Raw genomic sequence first — 26,293 nt, 5'->3', positions numbered from 1 at the left:
ATTAGAATTTAATGTATCAAACAATTGTACCGAAGGATTTTTTTATATACCAATTAGTGGGCCCACAATCTGCCAAAATAAGTTTCGTTTACTAACCGGAAGGTGGTGTTTTAAGTTAAATATTCGAGGGCAGGCATGTGAATCATGGCGCAGTTGATAAAGCTGTGTGGCAAGTTAGATTTGTTGTCATTCATCCACACATCGTAATTCTGACCTGAAACAGAGAACCGATTCAGCACCCCCAGAGGTTTAATTTGTTATGGGAACATAGAGGACTTTGTGACCCTACAGATTTAACTTGCTCCAGTCATCATTTATTACACGGATAGTCTTCGGTCGGCTGGATTTCAACTTCTCTTTTTTACGAACCAACCAAGTCCAATGTCCTGCCAACCAGGCTATCGCTGTCCAGTGCTTGCGGTACAAATTATATACACCAATCTAACTTCGAAAAACTCGGATGAAATATATTTGACTGATAAGCAATTTACATTCCCAATAGTATAGCGCAGAAAACTAGATACAACATATTATATTGTTTTATTATTCAATATCTTAGTTAATGTCAGTTTCACTATTTGAAAACTTCGTCATGAAACTTTTTAACCTTTGCAAACCTTTGCTAAAAACCTTTGCAAACAATTATTAAATTTGGTTACACAAAGCTTTAACATTTCAAGTGAAAATAATTTTGAATGCGTTTTTATTATTATTTTACATGACAATAATCGAATAATTTTAAATTTTATATTACAAATTTTTTTGCATCATTTTTAGCGAATTAATTTTAAACGACAAAATCCAAAATTTGAAAGAAATGGGTCGATAACAATTCTTGAGATACTTTAAAATTTACGAAAACGGCTACTTGGAAATTTATTTTTAACTTGGCCTAATTATTCCAATATTTTGAAGAGCGATTTCTACAATGCAGTACTGAAAAAAATCGCGAAGATATATCTAAAAAAAAAATCGTGAAGATGATTTTTTTATCACTGTACTGTAGAAATTTTTCATATTAATTTGAGAATTTTTAACATTCAGATAATTATAAAACATTTCAGAAAATTATGCAATTGCGTATAACAATATTTTTTTAGTACTACATGCGCAAATGCCTTATTTAAATTTGAGAATTTTTATTACATTCAAATATTCAAAAATTAAGGAGTTTTTTGTTTATCAACAAAGAAATTTCCAGTAAGAGAATGCCGTCATCTACACGAAAATTCTTCAAAGTAGTGGTTTTTGAATAATAGAGTGCAGGTCATGAATGACCTGTCCTTTCTCCTGACCTCAATCTGCAAGAAAACATGAAATGCTACCCTCAGTAAGGCTGTATGGATGGTTAACTGAATATAAACAATAACCATCTTCCTAAAACCAAAAAAAAAAAAAAAAAAAAAAAAATTAGATAACTTCCTGTGTATCCCTCAGTTTATGTTATGCTTTCGAGGTGATGTGTTAACAGGCTTAATATTCTGGGAAGTTTTATTTTATTAATGTGATTTGTGTTTTAAGTTACGGGTAATTTTACCATTCATAAGACCAGTAAAACACCGAAGTCAAGCATCACTGACTGCAGTAAACGGGAGGGTGAGCACTTTGATCAGTCTGCGTAAGGACAGGGCCCCCTCTGCTTCTCTACTTCATTAATGAAGGTATTTAAAATGGAGGAATTTAAAGATATTTAATTTTGATGTATTTAAATTTTTCACCCCACAAAAGATAACAAGAAAATTGACTAGAACCTAAAATAGCTATGAAGTCCCTCCCCTCCAATGGTCCATTTTATTGATTTTCTGATAATTCTATGTGCATCATGCCGATTGCAATTTTCTGATTGTTAACTTAACCATCTAGCAGCGAAAAATTCGTATCCTTGTTGACATTAGGGCTAAATTTACGCAATTACGACGACTCAATTAAACCCTTCAGATGCCTGTATTTTTGTAAAAATATCGCATCTTGTTATATGTAGAAATACAGGCTTTTGATAGACATAATTTGTCAATGGTAATTGCGAAAATTTAGCTGTACATTCAGTTGTGCATTCCTATACAATTAGTAGTACATTCCTATACAATTGAAACGAAGAGAAGAGGGAAGGGAAAAGGGCCAAACACATGAAACTTTTCTCCCCCCAGATGGCGTATTCGAGCGTTGCGATCGCCACGCCAATATCGATATCTCCTCGATTTTGGCGGTAAATCCGAGTTGCAAGCTACGTTTGTTGGTAAACGAAAACAAATCTCGATATCCAAACCTACTCGACTTCTCGCTAGAAAGTTTGCAACCGTTTACTACATAGTTTATTGTGAGAGGCAATATTTTCAGAAATAATTTTGTAAGTATAAATAAATAATATAATTTTTAAACTCATGTCTGCTGCATTTCATAAGATTTTAGTGATAATAAGTTATTTTTATGAGTTTGAAGAGAAAATTTGTTTTAGTCATTTATGATATGTTAAAAAAGGCTATATGGCTACTGTATTTAGAAAGAACTTTATTCTTTAGCTTCTTAAAGCTATTTAAAACTATTTGTTTTATATAACTGAAGCTATATAAAACTAAAGCTATTTAAAACTTAAAGCTATTTAAAACTTTCTTCTTTAGCTATTTAAAACTATTTGTTTTTGTTGCAAGCATACGCTAGTGTTAGTATTTAAAGTAGTGAGATGTATATTTTGTAATAGATGTAATAAGTGGTTTATAATGATTTTTATTCTAATATTAATTTTAAGTTTTTCTTACATTTTTAACCACATGTTTACTATCTTTCTACCAATTTATGTTCAATATTATATAACTGCAAATAATGTATGTTATTCATATTATTAAGTCATTTGAAAACTGTTAATGAGTTTTGTTCTTAACATCTAATAGGTATGACATTTTTGATGTAATTGATATCTCTTAATTTTTACTTGGGGAAATTGACTAAGACAGCCTTGGCTAGTAAAATGTTGTTGTGCTGAGAAAGAACAAGAATAGATGTCTCCAGCCAAGTCATTGTCTGTTTACGAGAGTTGTCCGTTTATGGGAAGGGTACCTTAATGACAAAGTTTAACACTGTAAATTGTTTTTGAGAATATTTTCTATAATATAGATATAATTAAATAATCTCCAAGAATATTTAATTTAACTTTAAAGAATTTTTTTTTCTATATAAGACGAATATATGAAAGTATGATGTAAATGCATAATTCTAGATGTAGCTACAGATAAATGAATATTATTTTCCTTTTAACACAGATATTCAAGTTAGTCATATGATACCAAATGGGAGCTTTTAGTCCTCAGTCTGTTTCAGTTATTAGGTTTACATCTTCCATCACTTGATAGGAAACATGGTTAATACCTTTTTGAAAGTAAACCTCTCATAATACGCAGAAAACAAGAGAAATCAATGCTTACCTGTAAAGTAGGAGAACTAATTAATTTTCTAACAGGCAGGGGTCTGTTCACACATTTTGTAAAAGGTCCTGTTTTTGTAAAATTGTGAAAAAATTACTTGTAATTTGTGACTATAAAATAAACGTTGAGTCATATTCTTTCAACCAGGGTCCTGCTTTTGTGAATTTGTGCAAATAGAGTCCTGTTATTGCAAAAAAACTTTTTCAATGAGTTTTTTAATTGTAAATAGATACAAGATATGCACAGCATTGTAAAATTATAATTTAAAAAAATTAAATTTTCAAAAATAAATAGCAATTACTGCTATTAAATTAGAGATGTAACATACAAATATTTGGTATTTAGCCTATACTGCAGAATGCAGAATATTCGTTTTGGACGAATAAAGAAAGAAGCATCTGCCGAAGACTAAACTTGGTTGGTTTACATCGTCTTTCTTCCCCCCTCTCCCGAGAAGGGTTTATTTGATTAACAAAACAATAGAGAAGTTGAGGAAATAGAAAATAATGTTTCATAGGGCAAAGATGACTGTCTGCGTCCGGTTTACGGATGTGTCCATTTCACGGAGAATGTACCTAATGATTTATTCATAGAAGGTTCATAGGGAATTGAATGAATGTCCGTATTGAGAGGCTTCCGTTTCGCTGGTGTGTCCATAGCAGATGTTTCGCTGTATTTCTATTTTTCTTAATAAAGTTATAGAGTAAAGAGTATTCATTTAAGAAATATATTCTTCTCGACATGCATTTGATTACATTCTTTATATTTTATTCTCATAAATAAAATAATATTTATATTTTGAATAGTGTGATAAGTACTGCTCTTTCAAATCTCATGAAAGATGGCTTTGATGTTAAAGCTCTTCAAGCATTCCGTGTTCTTCGTCCTCTGAGGCTTGTATCGGAAGTAAGTTCATTCACAAATCTTAATTAGTTTTCCTTTTTATGTGCTTTAAATTTAAAGCAAGATTTATTTGAAAACAATAAATTAACCGCTTACCTTACCAATTTTTTTAAAGAAAAAAAATGCAAAAAATCAACATATATTTTTATTTTATTAAGATATACAAAGAATACATAATACACAAGTTCTAAGTTGAAATTTTAATTTTTTTATGTATAAAAATATTTAATTTACCATCAGTTTACTATCCTAAATTATCATGGGCAAATGAAAAAAGTTATATATTAGTCTTTGTATATGTTTACATCTTCATCATCTAAAAAATCACCTGAATTACTTTCACTTTCGCTCCTGAACGCCAATTTTTTACTTTTTTTTTTTTGTATGTAATTTCATCAACCATCGTACATACAATTGTACGAAGAAACACATCTGCTGTCCCACAAATAGCCTTACAACTCCTAAATAAAAATTAACAAACTTATTATCACAGCAGATTAATATTTTTTGTTTTGCTGTCGGCAGAATAAAAATGTGATAAAACAAAACGTACAGACGATTTCTGCTATGCCCGAGTTTATTCCAGACAATAAATATTTGCATTGTGTACATACCGAGTTAACTCTGCAGATAAATGGAGAATTAATCTGCTGAGTTTAAATGGTGTTTATTTAGCCTAAAATGTATGCTTTCACATCTCTGTAACTCTATTGTCACAAACTGTCACAATTTCATAAAATTACTATCTCCCTTCCAATGGTTAGGTAGAGCAGGGAAAACCTGAAATGGTCAGAGAATTCTATTATAACTTCAAAAATCAAGGAATAGTTAGGGAAAGTTGCAATTTTTTTACATTATCCTGAAATATATTCCTAAATCATGCCTGGAAAATAATCAGTCTTAAAATTGTTAGAAACAGTAATCAGTTATTGAGATTAGAAATAAATAATTTATACATCGATTACAATTATTTGTTATAACAATTTCACATTTTAGTCAAACTGAAATGTTCCCTTCCTCATTAAATATTTTTTTTTATATATAGTTTATATTATATACTTGCCATATGCTTACTTATATTATACACTTGTATTTCAATTTAACTTTGACAAGTTATATTCATCATGAGTCCAGTTATTGTTTGTATTATATACTTGCTTATATTATACACTTGCATTTCAATTTATCATGGCGAGTTATATTCATTGTGTGTCCAGGTATAGTTTATATTATATACTTGCATATATTTGCTTATATTATTAATTTGCATTTCAATTTGGTTATGATAAGTTTTATATATTATTAGTCCCGCTGTAGTTTATATTATATACTTGCTTATATTATACATTTGCATTTCAATTTATTATGGCGAGTTATATTCATCGTCAGTCCAGCTATAGTTTATATTATATACTTGCATATATTTGCTTATATTATACACTTGCAATTCTATTTAATTATGACAAGTTATATTTATCATTAGTTCAGCTATAGTTTATTATATTCTTGCATTTTTTATATACTTGCATTTCCATTTAATTATGACAAATTGTGCAATCAGCTATAGTTCGTTTTATGTACTTGCATATATAATACACTTGCATTTAAATTTAATTATGACAAGTTATATTCACCATTAATTATAGTTTATATTATATTTGCTTATATTATACATTTTCATTTCAATTTAATTATGACAAATTATATTCTTCATGAGTCCAGCTATAGTTTATATTATATACTTGCATATATTTGCTTATATTATACACTTGCAATTCTATTTAATTATGACAAGTTATATTTATCATTAGTTCAGCTATAGTTTATTATATTCTTGCATTTTTTATATACTTGCATTTCCATTTAATTATGACAAATTGTGCAATCAGCTATAGTTCGTTTTATGTACTTGCATATATAATACACTTGCATTTAAATTTAATTATGACAAGTTATATTCACCATTAATTATAGTTTATATTATATTTGCTTATATTATACATTTTCATTTCAATTTAATTATGACAAATTATATTCTTCATGAGTCCAGCTATAGTTTATATTATATACTTGCATATGCTTACGTATATTATACACTTGCATTTAAATTTAATTATGACAAGTTATATTCATCATGAGTGCAGTTATTGTTCGTATTATATACTTGCTTATATTATACATTTGCATTTCAATTTGGTTATGACAAGTTATATTCATCGTTTGTCCAGCTATAGTTTATATTATATACTTGCTTATATTATACACTTTCGTTTCAATTTATCATGGCGAGTTATATTCATCGTGTTTCCAGATATAGTTTATATTATATACTTGAATATATTTGCTAATATTATTAATTTGCATGCCAATTTGGTTATGAAAAGTTTTATACATTATTAGTTCAGCTTTAGTTTATATTATATCCTTGCTTATTTTATTCACTTGCATTTCAATTTAATTATGAGGAGTTATACTCTTCAAGAGTCCGGCTACAGTTTATATTATTTACTTTCATATACTTGATAATATTTTATACTTGCATTTCAATTTAATGATGACGAGTTATACTCGTCAGGAGTGCAGTTATTGTTCGTATTATATACTTGCTTATATTATACATTTGCATTTCAATTTGGTTATGACAAGTTATATTCATCGTTTGTCCAGCTATAGTTTATATTATATACTTGCTTATATTATACACTTTCGTTTCTATTTATCATGGCGAGTTATATTCATCGTGTTTCCAGATATAGTTTATAGTATATACTTGCATATATTTGCTAATATTATTAATTTGCATGCCAATTTGGTTATGACAAGTTTTATACATTATTAGTTCAGCTTTAGTTTATATTATATCCTTGCTTATTTTATTCACTTGCATTTCAATTTAATTATGAGGAGTTATACTCTTCAAGAGTCCGGCTACAGTTTATATTATTTACTTTCATATACTTGATAATATTTTATACTTGCATTTCAATTTAATGATGACGAGTTATACTCGTCAGGAGTCCAGCTACAGTTTATATTATATACTTTCATATGCTTGATAATATTTTATACTTTCTTTTCCATTTGATTATGACGAGTTATATTCATCTCTAGTCTAGCGATAGTTCATTTTATGTATTTGCATATATTATACACTTACATTTAAATTTAATTATGACAAGTTATATTCATCATTAGTCCCACTATAGTTTATATTATATACTTGATTATATTATACATTTGCATTTCATTTTATTATGTCGAGTTATATTCATCGTCAGTCGAGCTATAGTTTTTATTATATACTTGCATGTACTTGCTTATATTATACACTTGCATTTCAATTTGTTATGGCAAGTTATATTCATTGTGAGTCCAGCTATAAATTATATTATATACTTGCTTTTATTATACACCTGCATTTCAATTTAATCATTAGTTCAGCTATAGTTTATATTATATACTTGCATATATTATACACTTGCACTTCAATTTAATAGTGACAAGTAATATTAATCATGAGTCCAGCTCTAGTTTATATTATATACTTGCATATACTTTCTTATATTATACACTTGCATTTCAATTTCATTATGACAAGTTATATTCTTCATGAGTCCTATAGTTTATATTATATACTTGCCATATGCTTACTTATATTATACACTTGTATTTCAATTTAACTTTGACAAGTTATATTCATCATGAGTCCAGTTATTGTTCGTATTATATACTTGCTTATATTATACACTTGCGTTTCAATTTATCATGGCGAGTTATATTTATCGTGTGTTCAGATATAGTTTATATTATAAACTTGCATATATTTGCTTATATTATTAATTTGCATTTCAATTTGGTTATGACAAGTTTTATATATTATTAGTCCCGCTGTAGTTTATATTATATACTTGCTTATATTATACATTTGCATTTCAATTTATTATGGCGAGTTATATTCATCGTCAGTCCAGCTATAGTTTATATTATGTACCTGCTTATATTTGCTTATATTATACACTTGCATTTCTATTTAATTATGACAAGTTATATTCATCATTAGTTCAGCTATAGTTCATTATATTCTTGCTTTTATTATATACTTGCATTTCCTTTTAATTATGACAAATTGTGCAATTAGCTATAGTTCGTTTTATGTATTTGCATATATTATACACTTGCATTTAAATTTAATTATGACAAGTTATATTCATCATTAATTATAGTTTATATTATATACTTGCTTATATTTGCTTATATTATACATTTTCTTTTCAATTTATTATGGCGAGTTATATTCATCGTCAGTCCAGCTATAGTTTCCTATACTTGCATATATTTGCTTATATTATACATTTGCATTTCAATTTAATTATGACAAGTTATATTCATCATGAGTGCAGTTATTGTTCGTATTATATGCTTACTTATATTATACACTTGCATTTCAATTTAATCATTGGTCCAGCTATAGTTTATGTAATATATTTGCATATATTATGCGCTTGCATTTCAATTTACATATGAAAAAGTATATTAATTATGAGTCTAGCTATAGTTTTACTAACATATACTTGCTTGTATTATACACTTGCATTTTAATTTAATTATGACACGTTATATTCGTCATGAGTCCAGTTATTGTTTGTATTATATACTTGCTTATATTATATTCTTGCATTTCAGTTAAGTTATGGCTAGTTATATTCATCCGTCCACCTATAGTTTATACTTGCATAAACTACTTGCTTATATTATATACTTGCCTTTCATTATTATGGCAAGTTATATTCATCATTAGTTCAGCTATAGTTTATATTTTATCCTTGCCTATATTATACATTTGCATATCAATTTAATTATGATGAGTTATATTCATCTTGAGTCAAGTTATAGTTTATGTTATATTTTTGCATATACTTGCATTTCAATTTAATTGTGACGAGTTATATTCATCTTGAGTCCAGCTATAGTTCATTTTATATACTTGCTTATATGATATACTTGCATTTCAATTTAATTATGACAAGTTATTTTCATCATTAGTTCAGCGATAGTTTATATTGTATACTTTCATATACTTGATAATCTTTTATACTTTCATTTCAATTTAATTATCCTGAGTTATATTCATCTTGAGTCCAGCTATAGTTCATTTTATGTATGTTATACACTTGCATTTAAATTTAATTATGTAAAGATATATTCATGATTATATCAGCTATAGTTTATATTTTATACTTGCATATACCTGCTTATATTATACATTTACATTTCAATTTGGTTATGACAAGTTTTATTCATCATGAGTCCAACTGTTGTTTATATTATGTACTTGCATATTTGCTTATATTATGCATTTGCATTTCAATTTGATTATGACTAGTTATATTAATCATTAGTTCAGCTATAGTTTATATTATATCCTTGCTTATATTATACATTTGCATTTCAATTTAATTTTGACGAGTTATATTCATCTTGAGTCCAGCTATAGTTTATATTTTATACTTGCATATACTTGCTTATATTATACACTTGCGTTTCAATTTATCTTGGCTAGTTATATTCATCGTGAGTCCAGCCGCAGTTTATATTATATTCTTGCTTATATAATACATTTGCATTTCAATTTAATTATGACTAGTTATATTCTTCTTGAGTCTAGCTATGGTTTATATTATATACTTGCATATATTATACGCAAGCATTTCAATTTATATATAACAAGTTATGTTCATCATGAGTCCAGCTATAGTTTATTTTATATACTTGCATATACCTGCTTATATTATACATTTACATTTCAATTTGGTTATGACAAGTTATATTCATCATTAGTTCAACTATAGTTTATATTATACCCTTGCTTATATTATACACTTGCATTTCAATTTAATTATGACAAGTTGTATTCATCATTTGTCCCGCTATAGTTTATATTATGTACTTGCTTATATGATATCCTTGCATTTCAATTTAATTAAAAGGAATTATACTCTTCAGGAATTCCAGCTACAGTTTATATTATATACTTTCATATACTTGATAATATTTTATACTTGCATTTCAATTTAATTATGACAAGTTATATTCATCTATATATTTTATACTTGCATATACTTGCTTATATTATATAAACTATACATATACACTTGCATATACTTTCTTATATGATATACTTGCATTTCAATTTAATTATGACTCTTTATATTCATCTTTAGTTCAGCTATAGTTTATATTATATGCTTGCATATACTTGCTTATATTATATACTTGCATCTCAATTTAATTATGGCAAGTTATATTCATCATTAGTCCCGCTATAGTTCATATTATGTACTTGTTATATGATATACTTGCATTTCAATTTTATTATGACAAGTTATATTCATCTTTAGTTCAGCTATAGTTTATATTTTATGCTTACATATACCTGCTTATGTTATACACTTGCATTTCAATTTAATATGGCGAGTTATATTTATCGTGAGTCCAGCTATAGTTTATATTATATACTTGCATATACCTGCTTTTATTATACACTTGCATTTCAATTTAATATGGCGAGTTATATTCATCGTGAGTCCAGCTGTAGTTTATATTATATGCTTGCATACACTTCCTTATATAATACTCTTGCATTTCAATTTAATTATGACATGTTATATTCTTCATGTGTCCAGCTATAGTTTATATTATTTACCTGCATATACTTGCTCATACTATGACTTTGCATTTCAATTTAATCATTAGTACAGCTATAGTTTATATTATATACTTGCTCATACTATACTCTTGTATTTCAATTTAATCATTAGTCCAGCTATAGTTTATATTATTTACTTGCTTATATTATACACGTGCATTTCAATTTAATTATGAGGAATTATATACTCTTCAGGAGTGTAGCTACAGTTTATATATATACTTTCATATACTTGATAATATTTTATACTTTCATTTCAATTGAATTATGACGAATTATATTCATCTTGAGTCCAGCTATAGTTCATTTTATGTACTTGCATATATTATACACTTGCATTTCAATTTAATTATGACTAGTTATATTCTTCTTGAGTCTAGCTATGGTTTATATTATATACCTGCATATATTATACATTTGCATTTCAATTTGATTGTGACGAGTTGTATTCATCTTTAGTTCAATAATAGTTTATATTTTATACTTCCATATACTTGCTTATATTATACACTTGCCTTTCAATTTATCATGGCGAGTTATATTGATCGTGAGTCCAGCTGTAGTTTATATTATATGCTTGCATATACTTGCTTATATTATACTCTTGCATTTCAATTTAATTATGTTGAGTTATATTAATCATGAGTCGAGCTATAGTTTATTTTATATACTTACTTATATTATACTCATGCATTTTAATTTAATTATATTCATCATGAGTCCAGCTGCAGTTTATATTATATTCTTGCTTATATAATACACTTGCATTTCAATTTAATTATGACAAGTTATGTTCATCGTGTGTCCAGATATAGTTTATTATATATACTTGCATATATTTGCTTATATTATACTCTTGCATTTCAATTTAATTATGTTGAGTTATAATTATCATGAGTTCAGCTATGGTTTATATTATACCCTTGCATTTCAATTTAATTATGACAAGTTGTATTCATCATTTGTCCTGCTATAGTTTATATTATGTACTTGCTTATATGATATCCTTGCATTTCAATTTATTTATGAGGGATTATACTCTTCAGGAGTCCAGCTACAGTTTATATTATATACTTTCATATACTTGATAATATTTTATACTTGCATTTCAATTTAATTATGACAAGTTATATTCATCTATATATTTTATACTTGCATATACTTGCTTATATTATATAAGCTATACATGTACACTTGCATATACCTGCTTATATGATATACTTGCATTTCGATTTAATTATGACTCTTTATATTCATCTTTAGTTCAGCTATAGTTTATATTTTATACTTGGATATACTTGCATATATTGGATACACTTGCATTTCAATTTAATGATGCCGAGTTATACTCTTGAGGAGTCCAGCTACAGATTATATTATATACTTTCATATACTTGATAATATTTTGTACTTTCATTTCAATTTAATTATGACAAGTTATATTCATCTATATATTTTATACTTGCATATACTTGCTTATATTATGTAAGCTATACATGTACACTGGCATATACCTGCTTATATGATATACTTGCATTTCGATTTAATTATGACTCTTTATATTCATCTTTAGTTCAGCTATAGTTTATATTTTATACTTGGATATACTTGCATATATTGGATACACTTGCATTTCAATTTAATGATGCCGAGTTATACTCTTGAGGAGTCCAGCTACAGATTATATTATATACTTTCATATACTTGATAATATTTTGTACTTTCATTTCAATTTAATTATGACAAGTTCTATTCATCATTGTTCCAGCTATAGTTTATATAATTTACTTGCATATACTTCTCATACTATGATCATGGTTTTCAATTTAATCATTTGTCCAGCTGTAGTTTATATTATATACTTGCATTTCAATTTAATTATGAGGAATTATAGTCTTCAGGAGTGTAGCTACAGTTTATATTATGTATACTCTCATATACTTGGTAATATTTTATACTTTCATTTCAATGTAATTATGACGAGTTATGTTAATCTTGAGTTATAGTTCATTTTATGTACTTGCATATATTATACTCTTGCATTTAAATTTAATTTAATTATGACAAGTCATATTCATCATTAGTCCCACTATAGTTTAGATTATATACTTGCTTATATGATATGCTTGCATTTTAATTTAATTATGACAAGTTATATTCATCTTTAGTTTAGCTATTGTTTATATTATATCCTTGCATATTCTTGCTTATATTATACATTTGCATTTCAATTTTATTTTAACAAGTTGTAATCATCATGAGTCCAGCTTTAGTTCATATTAAATACTTGCTTATACTTTACAATTGCATTTTTACTTTAATTATGACACGTTATATTCTTCATTAGTCAAGCTATAGTTTATATTATATACTTGCTTGTACTATAAACTTGCATTTCAATTTAATTTTGTCTAGTTATATTCATCATAAGTCCAGCTATAGTTTATATTTAATGCTTGCATATACTTATATTATACATTTGCATTTCAATTTAATTATGACAAGTTATATTCATCATGAGTTCAGCTATAGTTTATATTAAATACTTGCATTTACTTGCTTATATTATATATTTGCATAGTTTATATTATATTCTTGCTTATACTTGCTTATATTATATACTTGCACTTCAATTTAATCATGAAAAGTTATATTAATCATGAATCCAGCTATAGTTTATATTATATACTTGCATATATTTACTTATATTATAGACTTGCATTTCAATTTAATTCTGAAGAGTTATAGTTATCTTGAGTCCAGGTACAGTTTATTTTATTTACTTGCATATACTTGCTCATTTTATATGCTCGCATTTTAATTTAATTATAACAAGTTATATTAATCTTTTTTCCAGCTATAGTTTATATTATATATTTCCATATGCTTGCTTATATTAAACTCCTGCACTTCAATTTCATTATAACGAGCAATATTTGTGGTTAGTCCAGCTATAGTATATATTAAGTACTTGCTTATATTATACACTTGCATTTGTATTTAATTATGACAAGTTATATTCATCTATAGTCCAGCTGTAGTTTATATGATATACTTGCATATTCTTGCTCATATTAGAAACTTGCCTTTCAATTTAATTATATTCATACCAGAATTTACTTGTGATTATTAAGGAAGTGGTTAACATATATTTTTCAGTATGAAAAAAGTAGGAAGAAAGTAGGTGAAAGGAGCACTCAAAATTTTAGTTCATGACAAGGGAAAAAAATAATTTCTCATTATTTTAATGAACAAATGGAAGAAAAGAAAATTTCTTCCTTTTTTTTTTGTTGAAAGAAAATCATAATTTTTAAAAAAATTTTCATATTTTTATGTAATTTAACAAATCTGAACATTTTTGAAAGTTGCATGTTCCACACTTCCTTAAACGCTAAAACAATTCTTAGTTGAGTTGCAATAAACTCTACCCTTAAACTGATCGGATACTCGAGTAGTAATATAGGGTTTTGTGCTAAGAGTTCTTAATCATAAATGTTCAAATTAATGATGTTTTAATTAAGAAAATCAGATAAGAAGATACTCTGAATAAATGTATTTTTTTATTGATGAATTCAATTTGCCATCTCAGATGATCATATTTATAATTAGCTCTTTTCGAACTATAAAGATTGTGTCTCAGCTATTCTTGTGTGTGCACTTCTAATCACTTAATGTTGCACCCAAAATAAGTGATTTCTTATTTTGTGATTCTTATTTTAGGTCTTCAAGTGGTGCTCAATTCCTTTCTAAAAGCCATGATTCCCCTCCTCCACATCGCCCTTCTCGTCATTTTTGTCATCATCATCTATGTAATCATTGGTCTGGAGCTTTTCTCTGAAAAAATGCTCAAAACTTGTTTTGATAATGTTACTGGTATTTATTTTTCTTCTTCTAATGTGTTAAACGTTATTCTTCTCCACAACTAGCTTTTGTATCATCGCTCATGTTTATAAAATTTCTAAAATTTTATATTTTCTATAAAAGAAAATATTGGGAAGAGTTCTTTGTAAGGCTAGTGGGAGTGGTGCAGAAAGATGGGGACAATATTTCATAATTAGTGGTACCCCCTTGGCAGAATGACGACGACATTGTCACAGAGCATTACAGTGTTCTTGCAGTGAGATTTTTCCTTTTGGAAGTTAAAAAAATTTTGGTTTTCATTTCTGCTGAAATTTTCGAATTTTTTTTTCTCTAAAATTATGTATAAAAGATGCAGAATATGCAAGGTTTATAACAGCTTGGATTAATTCAGTGTTTAAAGCCTGTTGTCCACAACCAATTTGTCCAAAACTGTCTTAACTGTCCAAAACTCTTTTATTCAAATTATGTCACAATTTGGAAAAAATATTGTGAAAAATAAAGGGTTAATTTTTGAGCAAGAAACATAATGGTGAGAACTTTTTGTTTTATTAAAAAAAGTTTATTATTATTTTTAATATTGCATTATTTATCTTTATGCGAAAACGTAATTTATCAGTATTAAAAGCATATTTATTCATATTTAAAGATACAGTATTCACTTTTGTTGTTCATAGAATTGTGGGGCTTCAAACGTTATAAATCTTTTCCTCTTATATTATATTATTTTATTTTAATAAGTTAAAGCAAATTGTATAAAAAAGTATCAAATATTTATTAATATATGCAATTATTATGTGTACAATGGTCACACATATAGAATTTTTACCTTTTACCAATGTTCAAGGTTTTGCACACTTTAAGGTAGTTTTAGTCAGTTTAGGACAGTTTAAGACAGTAAAACCTACATGTCCTATCCAAAACCAGTTTAGGACTTCTAAATCCCCAACCCCGAAACGATGCATAAGGAATGTTCTTAAAAGTTAAAGGAATGTTCTTATGTGTTAGAAATGCCTTAGGGTTTAGAATGTATAATTATATACATAATATCCTGTCGAATGTATAATTCTAAAAACAATATATTGACTAAATTATGAAAAAGATATTGCATTAGTTTTCCCATCAAACTTTTTGATTCAAAAGAAAATAACTAAATTCATCAACAATCATAAACAGTTCTGCTTTGTCTTCATTTCAACAAAAATCATTATTAAGCTTGTTTTGTTAATTTTTAGCTGCCGTGCTACTGCATATGTAAAACAAAATTAATTCAGAACTAGAATTCTGCAAATTCAATTCTGATGTAACCTTTAATTTTAATACTATTTATTTTTAAAACTATGAAAACATTTTTCTATAGATTATCAAAATAATTAATAGTCCATTCGAAATAGTTTCTGTTAAAAATTGCTAATGAGCTTTATTTTTGAAGGCTTCTCTAAAAGAACGATTATTAGTTAGGCTTCTATTGTAAAAGAAAGTAATGCCAGGCTAAGTTGAAATTCCATACAAAAGTGTTATGTTTTTTATAAGATTCTTTTTTTAAATTTTTTTAAAATAAAAAATGATATATTTTTAATGTAAAACTAGCATATAGTTCGTCAGGGTAGCTTCTCTTCATTCTAGGGCTAACACAATAGACCAGAGAAAGAAATTCCCTTTCTCTCGCCAACCAGACCGAGCCAAAGCCTGTCCTAAACATTGACCCTTCACCCCTACTTGAAATAGTTCTACTTCGTTAAGATAGTCACCCCCACTGGTCCAGACCAATGGCTAGGGAGTTCTTACTTTAGACAAACTATATTTGTATTCTAATGAAAACAATATATTAGCAAATTGTAAATATGAAGCTATTGTTTATAAATATTTATGTATTGTGTGTAAGCTGCTGTTTTATTTTAAAAAGCTTTTAAACTGTGGAAAATAAGCATTTTGTATTTCGAGAAAATTCCATTCAAAGAAAATGTGTCTCAGAACTTTTGCTCAGTCTGTCCTTACTGCCAACCAAAATCTTAGATTTTTAAGTTTCAAACATTATCTTCAAAGCAATATTTTAAGTTCACAAATATATTTCAGAATCTCGTACTTTCGAGTTTATACAATTGTAAAAAACAACATGCTTTAAAATGGGTAAAAAAAAATACTTGATTACTTTGGATAACTGTTGTTCTATGCTGATATATAATCTTGTAATATTGCCAAGTTGGTCACCAGGATAAGTGATTGTCTTAGTAATGAACATAGGGAATACTTTTTTAGAGCTTATTATTTCTGCCCTGGATGTTGGTTTAAAAGTACATTGTTTATTTACTCTTTTACACATACATGCAAATGGCAGTATTGTTGGCACCTCAAAATATATATTTTTCAAAATATATAAAGCATGTATATGCACCCCGTGCCAGAACCGTAATAACACGGTGACATTGTTGCAGAGCGTTATAGAGTTATTGCAAAAAGAATTTTCCTTTAGATAGACAAAAAATATTAGTTTCCTTTTTTGAAATTATATTTGGAAGATGCCTTTTTCGCGTATCAGAGGGGAAAGAAATGCTCGTAATTTTTTTATTCTTATTTGATAAGAATGAAAAATAAAGAATATTGAAGTAAAAAATATCTTTTCTGCAGAAATGTTTGAAAGATTTTTTTCTCTCAATAATTATATTCAAAAGATTCCTTTTTCACGCATCAGAGGGATAAGAAATGATCTTGATAATTTTTTTTTCATGTGATTATGATTTACGAATTGCAAAAAGGAAATTATTCTTGTGTTTTCCTCCTACAAAATGTGAGAATATTGCTGTGATATGACAGTAAAAAAATATTACATCTTCATTTAAAAAAAATACGCACAATTTTATTTTAACCAAAAAGGTTTTTTTTTTGTTGCAAATACGTTTCTGTTGCTTTAAATTCTGTTGCAGAAGGCCAAAATAATTCTGCCACAGAGTATATGTATTATTCAGTGTTTGTATATCTGTTTGTTTACAAATATTTTGCTGTCTTATTGTTTGTATATTAATATGTATGTGAATATTTTGCTATCAGTTATATGTATATTCAATATATGCAGGGTTGGGTTTTTGACGTCAAAAAGTGGTTTTTGACATGACAAGGGTATAATACTGGTTTAAACCGTCAAAAACCCGTCAAAAATGTCAAAAACTGAAGTTTGCCAAGAAAATATATAAACTTCAAAACTACCAACAGTTGCCATGCATTATATTGAAATTTAATTATACTATAGGTAATCAGCAGGTTTTAAAATATTTTTTAATTAAAATTAAGGTAAAATAACAGATTTAAAATCTCAGAAATTTATATTCAAATGCATGTGCAGAAAAATTTTGCACAAAAATTGTTTAAATATTTATATTTAAAAATTTCTTTTTTCTTTTTAATACTTAAGAAAATTAAAAGTTTATTACTATGCATTTTTGACATATAAGGAACATATAACTAATATTTATAAGGAACTTACAAGTTATGTTGTATAAATACAAACTTGATACAAGATACAAGTGTATAAAAATTTTTTTTAATGTTATACCGAATATCTTTATTATCCAGTATGTTTATTTGAATTTAAAAGTAGTTATATTTATGAATAATGATAAATATAATTCATATTGTTCATTATATTTATTTATAATTATTACACTTATCATTTTAAAACAATTTTTATCTCTTAATTTTTTTTTCTCCACTCATATTAAGAATACAAATAATGCATATCTTGAAAGCAAGAAGTAATTATTCAACAGCTGAATATTTAGATATTCAACAAAACTATATCATATTCAGCAAAATGAATAGGCTGAATATACTGTAAATCGACACTAACTACTCTGTGTATTTAACAGAAAGCACTTAAATTTGTATTGTCTTATGTTAAAAAGATTATTAAGAAGATTTAAAAAAATATTAAAAAGATTTTTCTTTAAAAGAAGATGTCTAATGTACAAAACTGCTAATGTTTATCTTTAAAAATGTCTAATTTTTAGTATAATCTATACCAGTGGTGCGCAAACTTTTTTTGACCGCGACCCCTTTTGTAGAGAGAAAATTTTTGGCGACCCCTAGAGATAAATGTTCACAAATACGATGTATATTTCGAGCATTTCTTTCGTTTCATCGAATAAAAACATCATCATATTTGACTCATATTAATTTTATTTATAATTTTAAGAAAATACTTTTTGTATAACACAAAAATCAGTAAATTGCCCTTTAATGAGATGTATGTGGCTGCAAGTTTCTAATTATCTCATCGATGTTTGGATGTATGTTGCTAATTGCAATTCGCATATCATCTTCAGGTTTTAAACGCGAGTGGTATTTAGTTTTTATTGAAACTAGTTTGCTAAATCCAGTTTCACATAAATACGTTGATGCAAATTGTATTAACACTCTGATGGCATTCTTGCATAAAACGGGATATTGTTTTTCCACGGATAGCCAAAATGTTTGGCAAGGCTGAGTCTTAAATTGATTTCGAAGAGTATAATCACTAATCAGATCTATCAATTGCTCTTTCTCACTAATTTGAAGCGTTGAACTGCATATGTCAAAGGAAAATGGATCACGAATCCAACCAAGATCGTTTTCAGGAAAATCCTCGAATCTTCTCGAAAAAATTTTCTTTAACTTTTCAATGTGATTGGAAATGATGTTTTTAAATGTAAATACATCTATATTATTTTCCTTGATAAAATCGTTAAAGCAAGGGAACATGTTGGTGTTGTTTTTATTCAGTTCAGTTTGCCAGAGACTAAACTTATTCTTAAAAGCTTGAATTTTACTGGCTGTAGTTATGATAGTTGAATTCTCACTCTGCAAGCTCAAATTTAAGTCGTTAAGTTTTTTGAAAATATCAACTAAATAGCTCAGCTTCCCTAGCCAAACTTCATTGATATAATAACTTGCCAATCTATGTTTCTTTTCGATTTAGAACATGTACACTTCATTTCTCAAATCAAATATCCGTCGTAGTATTTTCCCACGTGAAAGCCATCTGACTTCGATGTGTAACAGTAATTTCTCATACGTTGAGCCCATCTCATTGCAAAGTATTGAAAAGAGACGGCTGTTGCATTTAATGTAGTTAATTGAACTAACAGCGTCTTGTAATACGTTGTGCAACTCTTCATCCATATCTTTTGCAACAAGAGCTTTCCGATGAATCATACAGTGATTAAATACCATATGAGGTGCCACCTTCTGAATTAAGCCTCTGAGCCCTTTATTCGAACCTGTTAATGCTGCAGCACCATCAGTACAAACCGCAACACAGTTTGCCCAGGTAAGGGACTTTGTTTCAAAATATTCATTTATTACTTCGAATATTTTTTCTCCAGTTGTTTTTCCTTCCAAATTTTTGCAACATAAAAACGTTTCTGTTATATCTTCATTAAAAATAAACCTAACGTAAATAATTAGTTGTGACATTTTAGTAATATTGGTAGTCTCGTCCAGTTGTAAAGCAAATACAGATAAATTTTGTATGCGTTTTATGACTTCTGACTCGATATTTCGTGACATTTCGGAAATCCAATTGCAATTAAACAGTGAGTGATGGCGATTCACTCTTTATATGCACACTGTATGGTATGCAGCATGCAGGGATAATGCATTTCATAAAAATTTTGGCGACCCCTAGTTTGCGCACCACTGATCTATACTATACACTAAATTTGGTTATAAATAATTTTCTTAATAATATCACTGCAGATTTTCAATAACACATGAAAATGAATACATAATATTACAAAAGATGTGAGTTTTCAAAAGTACAAGATTTTGGTTACTATTCAAAATATAAGTGTTTCTTCAAAATTTTAAATTTTTTTTTCTAGAACATATTTAGAAACACTATCCTTTAAAAAATATATAAATTTTATGTATTAATTAAATTTAACATATGAATATAGGTTTTTGACATTTTCGACATTTTTGACAATGAGGTTTTTGACATGACAGTTTAAACCATGGTTTAAACTGTCAAAAACTGTCACATGTCAAAAACCTGCCAACCCTGAATATATGTATTAACTCTAAAGAAGTAACTAAACTATTTTATTGTAGGTGAGATATCGATCAAAGGAGAACCTCATCCGTGTGGTGATTCTGACTTCCAGTGTGAAGGTGTGGGAGAAGTGTGCCTCCTCTATTGGGACGATCCAAATTACGGAATCATAAATTTTGACAATTTTGGTCTGGCCATGCTCACTGTTATCCAATGTGTTACCAATGAAGGATGGACCAGTGTTCTATACAATGTTAGTATTCATTCTTTGAACTCACATTACAAAGATAAAAATTGTTTCATATTGTATTAGCAGTCAAAATTGCTGCAGCATTCAGGGTTGTCACAGGGAAGACCTGGAAAATACGGGGAATTTAAAAATTACCTAAAATAGCAGAGAAAATGCAGGAAATTTTGATTTCTTTTTCTTACAAACTGGGAAAATACAGGTAATTTTGTTTCATATTTTCCTCTTTTAAATAATGACCACTCAAAGCGTAATGTATGGGATATCTAAGCAGGATATTTCAGCTATACTAAACTATTTCATTTACTTTTGCGTTATTTAAGTATATTCAGTTGTTCCTTTTTTTTTCTCAAGTTTTTCCAGCAATTGAAATTAATGAATATAATTAGCCCTATATAGCTTGCACAAGAGCACAGTAATTGTGTTTCCTCTTAATATATTGTGTAAATTATGTACAGGGAATACACAGGGAATTTTTTCCCCCAGGTTTGAGTGGCAACCCTGAGCATGGGTAGCGGAAATCCAACAAAGCAGCAGCATCAGCATATTCATTTTTTTTTATTTAAATATTTTATTTCATAATCATCAACTGCATATTCATTCTATTTAGAAGTTTTTTTTTATTTCTTTATTGTGTTTAATAAACTTCTCCTGGGTAAAGCTATTATCTGTTCTTTTAAAAGTTTCTCAACTAAATTATGATGTTGAATTGACTGAATACTACATTGGAGAAAAAGTAAATAAATTATTACCTACTGGCTTTTACATTACAGGGATTAGAAGTATCGTTTTATGAAATTGAATTTAAATGATAGTTTTTGCATAAATTTTTTAAATACCTGTGTAAGTTTTGTTGCATAATTTTTACGATAAGCTGACTAAACTAATTTGGTTTTAATGAAAATAATGATTCAGATTGACACCTCGTGATAGTGAATTGATTTCGAATAACTGACTATCAAATTGGCTAAAATCTAAATGTTTGGTAAGAGAAGTAAATACCTGTGACAATTAACTTAAACCAGAGATGTTTGTGCTCCGAAAAATCCGGATTTTTAGCTGGCCGCGATCCGGAAATTTTTGGAAATCCAAGGTACAGAAATTTCAAGAAATCATCGATCACATTTATGTGTAAAAATTCTTGTATATTTTATTTAAAAATCTTATAACTAGAATTTATACTTGACATCTCTTTCATTTGTAAATATTTTTTTTGGTAGAAAATAAATATAATTAGTGATAAAAGTATACATAATTATTAATTATAATTTAATATAATTAATAATTATGTATAAGTTTATATATGAGTTATAACTGCTTATAATTTATTTAGACTTTCATGTTTTGAAAATATCAATGATTTTAAATTTATAAAGACATTAAATTTTTGAAATGCGTCATTTATGATTTTAATCAAGAAATTTTGAGGAGTTTTGAGTTGGGCTCACAATTACCCCTGCTTGAACCAAATACCAATTGGATGTTTGGTACAAGCGGTCAATTACTAAATAATTGAATAATTGATCCATGTGAAACAAGGTGCGTAGCGATTTTAAAAAGTGCTTGAAGGTGCTTCTTTTTTATTTTAATTTTTTAAGATCCCTTTTAAGGTGACACATATTATGCAAAGGCGTGCTTTTCACATTGTTCTATTCACTGTTTTCACAATTCATTTAACCACAATATATTTCAGTGTACCGCCAGTTCATATTGTATGAAAGCATCAATCATTTTGCATGTTTGATAAAATACTTGTGAGTCTGCATGCGCGTCTATTGAGCTGGGTTCGGTGAGATTATTGCACTGTCATTTGCAACTCTGCTGCAACTTGCAAGATATTCTCAATTTCAGGCTTCCTTTTCCATTCTGAGATCTCAAACCGAAAAATCTTTTGATCATTTTATAATGGCTAATATAATCAAGAAAAGAGTTCTTTGTCAGAAACTTATTTTATCATGATCATGTAAAGTCTTTGAGAATTATTTTGCATTTCCTTAATGTTTGAGTGTTTAAAAGGTGCTTATTTTTTGTTGAAAGATTTGGCTGTGCACGGTGATTAACTGTGGTCATTTGCTGCCTTTTAGAATTTTGAATTTAAATTGTTAAGAATTCTGAATTTTGAGGAAATTAGAAAACTAGAAGATTGTTCTGTTGACCAGTATTGGTAAAATTATTCTGTCAATAGTACAACTAACCAAGTTTAATTTACCCTAGTTTAGTTGCCCAAGAAGTAAAGGTCATGTTAGCCTTGTCACCTTAGAGTGTTGCCATTGATTGAGAATTTCCCACGTCTGGCAATATTTCCAGATACGGATAAAATTACCAAGACAGAGAAACTTTTAAGAGGAAGCAAAAGAAAATTTTCCTCTCAAATTCTCCTTCACCTTCATTACTTATTTAAAGTGTAGAAAAAGTGAGTTCAGACAAACTTTGAGTAAGCCGTGAAGTTTCAAATACTGAAAAGAAAATTTTAAAATATACAAAGGAAAATAAATTACGAGATGATAAATTAGGATTACGCAACAAAGAAGTTCTCTTCAAATAATTTGTTTGCATTTTAATATCTTGAATTATTTTTTTCAGCCGTTGAAACTTTGACTTACTCCATGTTTTCCGGAACTTACTTTTTTCTTTCTTTTAAATTAGTAATGCAGGAGAAAGAGAATTTACGACAAAAAATTTCTTCCGCGGTATGGACTAAATCAGGACAAAGTCTTAATTTAAATTCTTCTTTGTGTGGTTGTTAGACAACAATTCTCTTGACTGTAATGTAAAGATCTTTGTTGTTGATTTCAGGTGAATGATTCTTGTGGTAACAGTTGGCCCTAGATTTATTTTCTTAGCCTTATCATTCTGGGATCTTTCTTTGTTCTCAATCTAGTACTTGGTGTTTTGAGTGGGTGAGTCAGTAATTTTTTGTTTAAAGTTTCCCATGCTACTTAATTTATTTAATAGTCATTTAAAGTTTTTAAATATTTCAACCCTAAAGTGAGAAAAAAGATTTTTGAGTTTTTAATTTCTGGATGATTCCCCAAATTCAGTGTCTGTCTGATATATTTTATTTTTGTTTTGAATTGCATTAGGTGTTAATTTATTTTCATTATAACATCTAATAATTTTGGCATACTAATTGCACTGTTTTGTTAAATTCATTTTTATAATTAAAGTAATATTCAATAAACATGTTAGTAGTTAGTATTTTAATTGTATTATTGTCTGCAATGCGTAAAGACACAGTTTCTAGTAGAACCCTGAAGTGAAGCATCACCGGCTGAGGTAAGTAAGCGGGCAAGTGACCACTTTGATCAGTTTTTGTAAGGGCCAAGGGTGTGCAGTATTGGTCCGTGTTAAGCTGTTCTACCTTAAAGAGCTCTACTTTGCACGCAAGTAGAGGAGCCATCCCCTCTTTCGAGGGTTGAAATTCCGATAGCACGTCTTCGGATCATCCTCGGGGGATGGGATGTTCCCTAGACCGTCGACAATAGCGCATTGTGCAGCTCTAGTGCGACGTTAATAAAGTTCCTACCTACCTAATTATATTTTTATTATATCATCATTTTTATTACAGTTTCAATTCAATTATATATTTTCCAATTTTTTTTAATAAGAAATAGAAAACTTCTCACAAAAACGTTGCAACACTACTTAACTTGATCTTTTTGTAAGAAAAATTGCAATCAAGGTTGAATTAAATTAAATTTGTATTTTCCTGTGTGAGTCGATAATTATGTTATTATTTTTAATGTTTCTTTTTAAAATAAAACAGGGTTTGTTGATTGAAATCACAATTTAAATCATGTTTGATTAAATCAGGTAGATTGTTGAGGAATTAAATGATTTAAATCAACTGATTTTTTTTATATATATATTGATTTGAAAAATTTAAAAACACTGTTTTAAATTATTAATACTTTTATTTCTTTTCTTAGTTTTAAAATGTATTTTAAATAAATTGCTGCTTTAGTTTTAAAATTTATTATTGCTGAATTAATTCATTTTAGCTAACGAAATTACTTTCTTTCTTGGTATGTGTTAAATTTCAACACATTTGAAATTACATTTTTATAAATCCTTTGATTCTTGAAATTGAAAGTACAGATTAAAGTATTTTTTTCTCATAATATGTTTACAGTATCTTTGACGTTTTCAGATTTTCTCTAAGGAAATTTTGCAAAAAATTTTTTTTCAAAGATTTAAAAAAAAAATTTTTTTTGCTTAATTTATCTATTTTGATGTAAGATTAAAAATGAATGAATATTTTAATATAAAAATGTATAGATTAAATGTTTATTTATTTTCTGATGAATGACTACATTTATAAACACAATCTGTTACATTTAGTCATTTTAAAAATCGAAAGAAAAAAAAATCACTATTTTAAATTAAAATTATGGTTTGTTAATTGAAACTTTTGAATAGTTAAAATATTCTTTAAATTCTCTATTTCATCTAGTCTTTAAATTTCAATCATGCATTTGTTTCAAAATAGTTTTGATGCATTCAACGCTATGTATTATAAGGAAAAATTGTTTTAGGTAGTTAGAGCTTCTAAAATATTCTTGTAATATAGTTTTAATATTAATTTAATGAGTAAACATTTATAAAGTATGATTAAGCATTTGTAAAGTTTTTTTAGTATAAAAAGTTCTACATAATAACTTCTACTTATAAAGTTCTTACAGTATATTTGAATAAAAATCAAAAAATCCGATTTTTTTTAAATTTTAAAAGAAAAATTTTTTAAAAAGTCACGGGCCCTGAAATAAAACTTTCAAATTAAACTTAAAACTGCTGCAACTTTAGTAAAATTGCTTTTGCTTATTATGAAGGAGTAGAATTGGTGGATGGAAATTTCTTTCAAACTAAATTTTCAAGTTTTAAATCAATAATGCCTCAGCAAAATTACAGTATTTTGTGCACCAAACTTGTTAGTCATGTGCAAATGCTCAGTTCAAAAGTTTCTTTTCTTACAATACTGTCAATAATCAATTTTTTAAAAAAAATTTGTCTAAAAAAGAAAAAAAAAACTTGTGTGGGTTTTCATAATATTCAAATACTTTTCGTTTCAGTGAGTTTTCAAAAGAAAGAGAAAAAGCAAAAGCGAGGGGTGACTTTCACAAACTTAGAGAAAAAAC

At 27.5% G+C, this 26,293-nt stretch overlaps 1 pseudogene across 1 annotated transcript; it reads left to right on the top strand.

The window, feature by feature from the left end:
- The first annotated feature begins 2,129 nt into the window (after positions 1 to 2,129).
- LOC147808324 (muscle calcium channel subunit alpha-1-like) lies at positions 2,130 to 24,062 on the top strand (annotated as a pseudogene). Its single transcript, XR_015434860.1, has 5 exons — positions 2,130 to 2,347; positions 4,226 to 4,329; positions 14,749 to 14,901; positions 20,971 to 21,164; positions 23,955 to 24,062. The product of XR_015434860.1 is annotated as a muscle calcium channel subunit alpha-1-like (transcript).
- The last annotated feature ends 2,231 nt before the right edge of the window (positions 24,063 to 26,293 follow it).

Source organism: Parasteatoda tepidariorum, chromosome 6 (assembly GCF_982258835.1).
Source record: "Parasteatoda tepidariorum strain Cologne lab strain chromosome 6, Ptep-v5.0, whole genome shotgun sequence".
Classification (NCBI taxonomy): Eukaryota; Metazoa; Arthropoda; class Arachnida; order Araneae; family Theridiidae; genus Parasteatoda; species Parasteatoda tepidariorum.
Note: the sequence above shows the minus strand (reverse complement) of the source record. Positions and strands in the feature narration are given on the sequence as shown.